The sequence below is a fragment of the Desmodus rotundus genome, chromosome 7 (genome assembly GCF_022682495.2).
Source record: "Desmodus rotundus isolate HL8 chromosome 7, HLdesRot8A.1, whole genome shotgun sequence".
In the NCBI taxonomy this organism is placed as follows: Eukaryota; Metazoa; Chordata; class Mammalia; order Chiroptera; family Phyllostomidae; genus Desmodus; species Desmodus rotundus.
Genome location: NC_071393.1, coordinates 90,279,896 through 90,288,902, shown reverse-complemented (window position 1 = coordinate 90,288,902; position 9,007 = coordinate 90,279,896). Strand labels below are relative to the sequence as shown.

General features: G+C 41.0%; 1 long non-coding RNA gene across 1 annotated transcript in view; it reads left to right on the top strand.

Moving 5' to 3' along the window:
* The first annotated feature begins 2,669 nt into the window (after positions 1-2,669).
* LOC123480513 (uncharacterized) overlaps positions 2,670-9,007 on the top strand; it is a 113,511-nt gene continuing 107,173 nt past the window's right edge. Inside the window, exon 1 of the long non-coding RNA XR_006656550.2 lies at positions 2,670-2,844. This is a non-coding gene — a long non-coding RNA (uncharacterized lncRNA). The remainder of the gene's footprint in view (positions 2,845-9,007) is intronic.

Sequence of the window (9,007 nt, the reverse complement as noted above, 5' to 3'; positions counted from 1 at the left end):
GTAAACATGTAGCTATTTTTTTCCTCAGTAAGTAGTAGATGGGAACTTGTGAAGGAAAACATCAGCTGTAGGTGAAATAAAGAAGCTACATTTTTGCTCCACGTCCATATCATTATAAGTTAAATTGGTGGTTCTACCCTAAAGCAACAAAAATGAATTCCCTTCATTTCTTGGCTCGTTTCAGTCCTAGGATATTAGTGCTGTTCACTAATTCTGTTACGCTATTTCTCTGTAAGAAAAATATTAAAAGTATTATTGTCTGAGCTGGTTTTCAGTAGTAGAACCAAGTAAATGCACAAATGCCATAGTGACCAATGTTTAAGTTCTGATATACACATTCTGAAGGCAAAGAAATACACCGTGGAAGGAATGTATGAAATGATTATAAAACTAGTTTAGAAACAAGGATGGCAATAGATAGCACTTGAATAAATGCCACATAAGGTAAAGGCAAAACAGAACTCTATGAGGTACTTACTTCATTAAGTTGAATATTAAGTTGAGAAAATTTGAGAATGTAACAACTTTTAGAAGGGAATCAGAGAAAATATCAGATGTAAAGTACACCATTTTAAATGTATGCAGTGTATTGCTCTAGAGTAAAAAAATTTTCTTAAAAAAATCTGTTGACAGTGAATAGCTTCAGTTCTTTAAGCAGCCCAAGGCACTTGGGATGTGCTCCTTTGCAAAGGGCACAGACAAGTTGGTTTGTTTGCTAAAAAGTCAGATTTGGGCATGGAGAATAATGAGGTCAGATAGTGTGTGCTAATTAGAAGTTGAACAAAGAAGGCGACAGATACGATATTTTTAATTTTCATGGCAACTAAGTTGTTATGAAGATAATTATTTAGGAGCCAAGAGAAGCATATTGCTCAAGCTATTTTCATTCCATTTCTAGGGGTTTCCATCTCAAATGTTCTATCAGCAGGTAAAAGCTGTCTGCAAATTTAGACACCAAGTCTGTCCTGGTGAAGGTTGAGGCAGATGAAATCTCAGCAGCTCATTTATTACTTGGGGTGATGGGTCCTTTCCGCTCCCAGTTGTGTGAACGGGGTGGTAAAGGGGCAAAGCTTTCCGGATTCAGTCCCAAAAGAGCTCATCAGCTTTGCAAGGGGACAGATTATCTCCTGGAGTGCAGATACCCATCACCTCTTCAAACCCCTTGTATTCAAATTCACTCATGGGTAGAGGGAGGAGGACAGAGTGAGTGACTCAGAATTCCTAGAAAAGCATCTCTAAATTACGTTTACTGTTACTAAAGTCAGCTTCAAATGAGAAAATATTTGTAGCAGATCATTTGTTAACCCAACCAGTGCATATGTTAAAGGGTTTTAATCCTGATAACAGCACTTTAAAAAACTCCTTATCTTGGAGCTTTTCCATGCAGTGTTAAAATAATGCAGGCCTTAGTGACTGTGCTGGTCCGCACAATCCTAGAGTAACAGAAGGCAAGACTGCAGATGGACAAATGTAAGGAAGAAATCCAATTGTGGTCCTGTCCTTACAGCAGTACTTGAATTGCATTTATCCAGCAAAACTTTCACCGGCATATCTCCTGTATAGACACTAGAGATGAGCGAAATTCAAGCAATAATCCACCATGGAATTTGCACAGCCAGAATGATCTCAGGGAGCCTGTTTTAAATGACTTCGTTCTAAAGCACTGATTTCTCTTCTTCCTATGGAATCACTTGATGGATATTATCTAATAGCATGTTGGTGTCAGAAGCCTTCAGAGGAATACTTGTTCAAAATAACCGTGTTTTGGGTGTGAACAGTTCAGTCAGTTGCATGGTTTTGCCATCAGGTAGCATATTTTAATCCTGGTGGACCTGAAAGGCATCTGTTACAGAATTTTACAGAATTTAATTGTATTCATACCCCACAATATAGGGCTTAATTGTACAGTGTCTGATATGTGCTAACTGCTCCAGGTGTGCTCAGCTGCCTCTACTTGGATCGTCTTTCTAGAGCCTAGAGGGTAGAGGCCAAGTCTTGATACCTTTGTGTGCTTTGTATCTCCTAGTAAAAGTAGTCTCTTTGATTTCCAAAGTGCCTCAGGGAACAAAAGATCGTGTGTGTGTGTGTGTGTGTGTGTGTGTGTGTGTGTGTGTGTGTGTGGTGATATATATATATATATATCCACATACACAGTGGATACTCCACTCCATGGTGATTACTGCTTTTTATAATTCAAGGAACACCTGTGTAATGGAAGTGTTTTTTCAAACAAGTATGATTAAAAGGTGTTTGATTTTAACCAAGTAATTATATCGTCCTCTCTCTCCTATAGGAATATTCCATACTTTTCCTGGCAGGAAGTTATTCAGCCCTTTTGGACTACTTCTGCGGAAAGGTAAGCTTATCCATTCAAATTCATTTGCTGCAAGTTATAGCACTTCCAGCTAGTCACACTGCAAACTCTAGGTTCCATTGACAGAGGAGAAGGGGTCAGGAATGCCTCTCGGGTTGGCCAGCTAATGGGGTCAGCACATTTGCTTGAGGAATCAAAGTTATTCCTGTTAAATAACTTTGATTGTCAGTGTATGTACTTCCTCATATTGGTTAAAATTTTAACTCCCTAGAATTACTGTCTATGAAGTTTCATTCTGCCTATTTGAACAGTATGGAATGATATTATTCTCTTTTCCACCAGAAAACTCTGGAAATATTTCTTTGTCGGGGAACTTTGCCCGCAGAGCCCCCTGTCCACCACGGATGAGAATAAATCTACCAAGACATGATCTGCTTGGGGAGGAAAAGTAGCCGATCTCTCAAAGGAGAAGGGCCAGGAACCTGTTCCTCAATGGGCTTTTATTGGGTTTGATTTGCATAGGAATACAGGTAAAGCTCATCAATCACTGTCAGGTGTAATAATCAAACAATAGATAACACTCAAAGAACTATGAGGGCTTATTCTGAGTCAGGGTCAGATAGCTAAAGGGCCATAAAACTTTGGGGAAACAAACGCATTCTATGCTTGGACCCTTATCATTTAAATTGAGGGTATTCTTAGCAAATCCAGTTTCACAGGGTTTTATGTATTCTTTCTTAGGCCTGATCACCCAGGGGACCCGCCCTTTCCAGCATAGGGCCGCACTCACCTCAGGCACAGTTTCAGGCTTGAGTCAGGCAGGTGAGGTAAAGCAGCCAAGAGATTAGGAGACTTCTTTGCAGACAGAATGAGGACTCAGGCTATGTCAAAGCTGGGGGGCGAGGATCCATAACCCCCCTTTTCCTATAGCCTCTCAAATCCTTCCCTGAGGGCCCCTTCACGACCATGCCTGTCTTAGGTCATCTCTCCCTTGAAGACTCTTACCTGTCATTGGCTAACCAGTCATCCACCCAAGGTAAAAGGCGGCAGAGATGGAGCTCCTACCAGAAAGATAAGCTTTGTCTTCTTAGTGGCTTATGGTCCCCTGGTCCTTTATCAGCCTTAGCCATGGAGGGTTACAGCTTCTGAAACCAGGCAGGGCCATTCCCAACATGTCTTAACAGCTTTACTGAGCTATAATTTATAGTGCCTACTCTGAGTGTGTAACTCAATGATTTTAGAGAACCGAAAGAGCTGTGCGACCATCACCACAGCCCGTGTTTAGAGCATTTCCATTGCCCGTACAGAGCCTGTGCCCCTGATAGTTGGTCCCCAGTTCTGTCCCCGCTCCCCTCAGCCTCAGGCAGCCACTGACCTGCTCTCTGGCTCTCAATTTGTTCCTGGGTATTTTGTTCTTTTTGATGCAGTTATGAATGGGATTGTTTTCTTAATTTCTCTTTCTGATAGTTCATTTTTAGTGCATACAAATGCACCTGATTTTTATATATTGATTTTTTATCCTACAACTTTTCTGTATTTGTTCATTAGTTCTAAGAGTTTTTTAGTGGTGTCTTTGGGGTTTTCTCTATATAAGATTGTCTGCAAATAGGAACAGTTTTATTTCTTACTTTCTGATTTGGGTGCTATTTATTTCTTTTTCTTGACTGAGTACTCTGGTGAGGACTCCCAATACAATGTTGAATAAAAGTAAGAGTAGACATTCTTGTCTTGTTACTAGTCTTAGAGGAAAACTTTTCAGCTTTTACCATTGAATGTAATATTTGCTGTGGCTTTTATTATGTTGAGGTATGTTTCCTTTCTCCCTAGTTTGTTGAGAGTTTTTGTTATGAAGAGATGTTTAATTTTGTCAAATGCTTTTTCTGCATCTACTGGGGTGATCACATGATTTTTATCCTTCGTTTTATTGATGTGGTGTCTCCCATTGGGGTGTGGATGTTGGACTATCTTTGCATCCCTGGAATAAATCCCACTTGAAGGTGGCGTATGGTCCTTTTAATGTATTGCTGAGTTTGGTTTGCTAATATTTTGTGAGAATTTTTGCATCTATGTTTGTCACGAATAAACAATAATCATAGTTATTTTAAATTTCCTACCTGATAATTTCAATATCAGTGTCAAAGCTGGGTTTAGTTCTGATATTTAAGAAGTTTATGATTTGGAGAACATAGATAAGTCACCCCGGGCCGAGCACCAAGCAGGGGCTATAGGGAATGTACGAGGAGCCGGGACTGAATCACAGCCTGGATAAGGGCTGGTGCGGGAGCCGCAGTGACCCAAACTCTGGGCTGTGGGCAGGCACCATGTGCTTTTGGAGCAGTAAGTCATCACCATGCAGACTCGGTTCTGGCTTTGTCGTTGGCAAGCTGTGGGATCTTGAGCTTGGATGCCCACCTCTCTGGGCATAAGTTTTTCATTTAGAGCATGGGAGTAACAAAGTCTGCCCTGTGGTGATTTGGTGATTAGGAAAAGGCAGTGAGCCCCAGGAATAGGATTCCCGTTAGAATCAATAGTGCCTCCTGACCAAGTAGTACACGGTGCTGACTCAGACCTCTTGCCAAACCAGCTTCCCTTGTCATTTTTTAGATGCTAAAATGTGAAATAAGAAACCAAAAGGCTATGGGTAACACTATGTTATACAAACATTCAAATTTTAAGTCTCATAATGATAAGGGTAGCCATATGATTTGGGGCTTGTTGGGGGTCTCAGGAATAAAATTCATGGTCAAGTGACTACCCTGTCATGGAAACAAAACCAATTTAACAAATTTCTGAAAACTTTTATTTTTGCTTGCTAATTTCCTCTATTTCCCTAACTCTCAAAAACAGTCATGGAGATCAACAACTCCAGCTAACTCCAGGTCAAGTTTATACTAGTTTAAACATGGCTGTGCCTTGATTTTTAAACTATTTACCACGGAATGAAAGAGTTTTGCAAAGTACCCTGAGGAGGTAAGAAAGTTGCATTCTACATTTTGTTTTTGTGGTTTCCAAGTTCTCACTGCTGTTTCTAGAGGCTCTGAATTTTGAGATCTTCACTGTGCCTTTTCCCAGCAACTATTTTTATTTTCTCCCCTTTGGCCAGATTTTATTAAAAATCTAGCAAATGTTCCAAATAAATGCTTCGCTGGGAGTAGAAGCAGGTTATTTGGTTGTATTAAAGTGACCGTTTCAAGTTGGCTAGCACGAGCACTGAATAAACACATATTGATATTATAGAACAAAATAATATATTAGCGCATTGCTCATTTGTGCTCCAATAGTCACCCTGATACTATTAGTCATGTGGGGAGTGACAAACACAATTACACCCAAGTGCTAATAGAGTGGAAGGGCAAAACTGCCTGACCTCGGCATCCCGGGTCGATTTAAATGTTTGATGTCTCATTGAATTAGTATCACAGTGTGAAAGACAAAGCTCAAACTAATGGAAATGAGCCTGGACATGCAATACTGCTGATTGGGCTGACATAATTAGAATAATATTCTGCACAGAGCTAATAACAAGCCGAAGAAATAAATAACCAAGAGATAACCTAATTGCTGCACGCTAAAACGTTCTTTTGAATATGCTAAGGTTAGCACTTTCTATTTACTTATAAAGCACACTGGTGGACTTGAAAAGAAAAATGTCGTGAGTGTGGCAGACAGGGTGGCCACTGAAATACACTGCCCTCTCCAGGGCCTGGATCCTTGTGGCTATTCACCCATAAACCTTCATGTGGGCCTACTCTGTGTCCAGGCACATGTTTAAAAGAGGGAGAGGATGACAGGGTGAACCAGGCACATTCCTCGCTGTCCAGGAGCTTAGGGCCTTGTGGGAATGCGGAGACATGCATAAAACAGCACAGAGTGGGAGGAGGTCAGTGTGAGAAGGCAGATCTGGAGGTGGTTAAGAAAATCCCACTGAAGGAGACTTCACTTTAAACAGATTTGCAAATTCTGTGGCCTGGAGACTCAAATAGAAGGTACACTAATTTACTGGGGTAGCACTTTGGTATCTTACCTAGGTACCTGAGGAAGATTTTAATTCATCATGAATTCTAGCATCCCAAGGAGGGAAAGGCAATATTGAGTCAGGTTTGCCAAATTGTTGCTTCTGCTTGAGAAGTGCTAATAAAAACCCCTTCCATTTGTGGTTTTTATTTATTTATTTTTTTACAGTTCTTAACAGTAGTTTCGCCTATGTTATTGTGCTCAGCTCCAGCAAGTTCTAAGGCAAAGAGACATGCTCTATTTACCTTATTGTAAGCATCCAAAGGGCAGTGGGGAGGTGGCGGAAAACTCGCAGAAGTGGAGTACTCAGGCCTTATAGAAATGAGGGCTCACACTTATTTGGGTTTACTGCTGTATCCCCAGTGCTAAGAATACCACCTGATGCATAACAGATACTGAGTCAATATTTGTTGAATGAATGATTACGTGCCTTATCGTGATTATCTCATTGAAACCTCCTAACCAATCGGAGAGGGAAACAATGAATAGCTCCATGTTACACATGAGGAATCAGGGTTCGGAGAGGGTAAGTGACTTGCCCCAGGTCTCCCAGCTAAGACTTTGTGGGGCTACTTCTGACCCAGAGCATGGGGTGGCTGTGAGTGTAGATTCTTCTCAGCAATCTGATTATAAAAGGAAAGAGGGAAAACCAGGTTGTATGGTGAGCTGGAGACAGGGTCTTGAACAGGGATGCTATGAACAGATTTCTAAACAGAGGGGAAGCAGCTGTGGGGGAGAAAGCACCCAGCCTCATGGGCAGTGAGAAGCAGGGCTGGTGAGCTTACTGCCTTTAGCAAACAGGAAAGCTGAGATTTAAAAATTAAGTGACCATTCAACTAGCCAGGGACAAATTAGGACTAAACACTAGGATTTCTGAGGCCTGTTTACCATCTCAGCATTATTTACATGTCCTTGGCTTGTACACTGTCAAGTTTCAAATTAGATTTTAGTAATATTTCCACAAAAAGTGAACAGGTAGCATGGAATAGTGAAAAGAACACAGGTATAGGAATTAAGAATCGTGTGTCCTGGTCTCAATTTTGCCATTGACTGGCTGTGTGACCTTGGATAAATCCTTTCACCTTTCTGGGCCAGTCTGTTCCAGCTTGAAAATCCTAGTGGCCTATGGAATATTTTTAGTTACCTGCTGTTTCAAATGACTTCGAATCTAGGTCCTGGTGATTATAACGCTTATGAGTGGTTTCTTTGAAATCTTCTAAGTCCCTTTGCAGCAGTTCTCAAACTCTTTGGCCACTGGGCCACCATCACCTGAATCACCTAAACTGCTGTGTTTGGAGTTAAGGCATCCAATAACAGACCTTGTTAAAGAAAAGAGGTAAAATGGCAAAGACTTTGTGAGAATGTCACGGGATGATATGTAGGTTTGTGAGATATTAAATAATAATTTTCCACACCCAAGTCCTATTATAGGTTTCACTGATTGATTTTTTTTCCTCAATAAACACTTTGAGAATCTAGTGTGAGCCAGGTGTGGTATCACTTATTTGCACAGATATTGTAAGAGGTCATCTGGCCTGTGGCTTCCTGGCAGGTTATAAGTTATGGACATTATCTTAAGAACCATGGCTCAAGGTGAGACATGATAGAGATATTTTTTTAAATTCCTGTAGTAAAAGTTGCTTCACATGAAAGAAGATGATGATAATAAAGATTTTTTGATTAGAGAGACATAGGCTATTAGTATTTTGACTAATTAAATCTTTTGTCATGTATTGAAGACAGCTCAGCAGTTGAGCTCGAGTACAATGGAATGTGAAACGGTGAGCTCATTTATGTGTAATTGCAAATATGACAGTATACCTGTGAGACTCATGGAGAATGGGTGGACTACAGTCAAGTCCTCTAAGGGAAAAGAACTTTAGGAATCCCATGTCTAGACAGGCGTGTTTTTATGAAAGCAGTATCGAAACACTCCAGACTGGGTATCTTCTCCTATGCTTATAACGATTGACGTATTAGTTCAGACTCTCATTGTTTCTCACCTAGACTATGCTCATAGCTTCCTAACTAGCTTCTGTCTTTTGTCTAGTGTGATTGCCATAGGGCTACTGAGGGATATTTCTGAAAAGGAAGGTCATGTGTGACATGATATGAAGTCCTTTGGCCTAGAGGCCCCTGTCACCCTCAGGATCGGTCTAACCTTAGATGAGCGGCAGGGCTGCTGTGGACTGGGGTCAGAACTATGTACCGTACTCTCTTAATCCTTCTCTTCTACACCCTTTGCTCTAACTTTATAGAACTGCCTGAAGTTCCTGAAAAGCCATTCTTTCCTCTCACCACCAGGTCTGTGCACTATCCCACCCTTCGGAAAAGTGCTTCCTTTACTTTTCTCCCTGACTTACTCATGATCTTTCAATATTCATCCCAATAGTCCTTTCTCCAAGAAGGTGGACCAGGTCTCAGAAACCCCTTCTGCATCCCTCTCTAAAGGAACCTGGAATTATGACTGGTTGTTATAAGTCTGTCTTCCCCATGGGATCACAGGGCATGTGTAGACAGCAGGATCTAGAGCCAGGCAGCCTGTAGAGAAGTTCAGCTCCTCCACTTACTAGATGTGCCTTAAGGTGAGTTACTTAACTGCAGTTTTCTTGTGTGTGAGACAAGGATAATAATAGTGCCTAACTGCTAGGGGTGTTATGAGGATTACATGTGTAAAAT